This window comes from Arachis ipaensis, chromosome B04 (genome assembly GCF_000816755.2).
Source record: "Arachis ipaensis cultivar K30076 chromosome B04, Araip1.1, whole genome shotgun sequence".
Taxonomy (NCBI): domain Eukaryota; kingdom Viridiplantae; phylum Streptophyta; class Magnoliopsida; order Fabales; family Fabaceae; genus Arachis; species Arachis ipaensis.
Window position 1 is genome coordinate 9,608,418 of NC_029788.2, and position 1,738 is coordinate 9,610,155.

Consider the following 1,738-nt stretch of genomic DNA (forward strand, 5'->3'; position numbering starts at 1 on the left):
CAAATAGTATTTATTTATTTATTTATTTTAAGTAAAAGAGTTTAATACAATAAAGTAGAATAACAACATATAAAATAAATAAATAAATAACAAAAAACAAAAAAAAAAAATAAAATCTATAGTTATTTCTGATATTATCATCAACCATTATTAAAATTAAATATTTGTTTAATTTGTTATTTTTCAATCTTTTGCATGTGTATCTTATATATAAAATTATTGTATTTTTGTGTCCTTATCCATTATTTAAAGGACTTGACATAAGAATAACATCTAAGAATTTTAGATCTTTTAGTTATGTTAGTTCTTACTTAATTTGACATGAATTAATATAATAATATCCTGTAACGCGGTTTTAATGTGAAAATCTCAACTATTATTCGTCAGCAATGGTTGTAGACACATCTTTATTAAACTAATATTTTGTTATTTATTGTCTTTTTATTTTATCTTTTTTATTCATTTAATTTTATTTTGCTTTATTATTTCAATTATTTAAAAACTAGCGGCTCAATAGACAGTGTCGTATTTGTCGGCCGCAATTTTTTATTATTTATAAGGGGTTAATTTATTTAATATTATATTTGGTTGAAAAAATTGACTTTATTACAGATAAAGTTGAGTAAAATCAAGTTGAAATTTTTAAAGGGCGACTAGAATTAAATATTCACAAAGTACAAATAAGATAGATTAAATTTTAAAAAAAAAATTTCATGGACAACCTTAGTTTGGATGATGAACACATCAGAACCTAACCAATGCCATTTGCTCAAACCTCTTGATATCATTCATGAGTCATACCCTACCACTTGCTCTAACTTCTTATCCAACATACACCTCAATACCCAGCTTAAAAGGACTGAACCATTATCTTTACTCCCATTTCCATCGTTATTCTTATTAAATCACTCTTCCACCTTAACCCATGACAACAATAAAGACGTCTCACGGCCACAAATTCAGTCCAACAGAATACATAAATTAAATGATAATTTAATCTTTATCTTATCTTATAGTTATCTTTATCTTTATCTATATCTTATCTTTATCTATTTTTATCTTTCATAGGCCAATACTCTATATATACTTAATTTTACCTTCATAGTTTACAATCAATTCAATCAACAATCAATAAAATCTCTTCATTTTTTTCTTTCACAATTCTTTTATTTTCCTATTCTTTCACAATTTTATTATGGTATCAGAGCTCCTCTTGAGCTCCGCTGACATCCATGGATCAAGGAAAAAGGGCACACCAGCAACTTCATCCGGAGTCTGTTTTGGACCTTTCGTCAGTCCAACACTTTTCTTTCATGGCACTTCCTTTCAATGAAGAAGCTCGTCCTTCAAACCAACTTGAGCTTCTGCCAAGTCCAACTACTCATTATCTTTGTTCTTTCAATACCTTTTCTACTGTTAACAATTCTTCAAATCGAGATTCATTCTTAAATACTTGGATCATTGATTCTGGTGCCACAGATCACATTGCATCAAATTTATCTTGGTTTATTTCTTACACACAAATTTCTCCTATTATTATTCATTTACCAAATGGTTCTCGAACTACTGTTTCTTATAAAGGCATCGTTCAATTTTCACCATCCTTGGTTCTTCATGATGTTCTTTATTTATCTCATTTCAACTTTAATATTATCTCTGTTTCAAAAATTACTTCAGCACTCATATGTGAACTCACTTTTTCATCTTCTTCTTGCACTCTACAGAGCAACAATTTGGG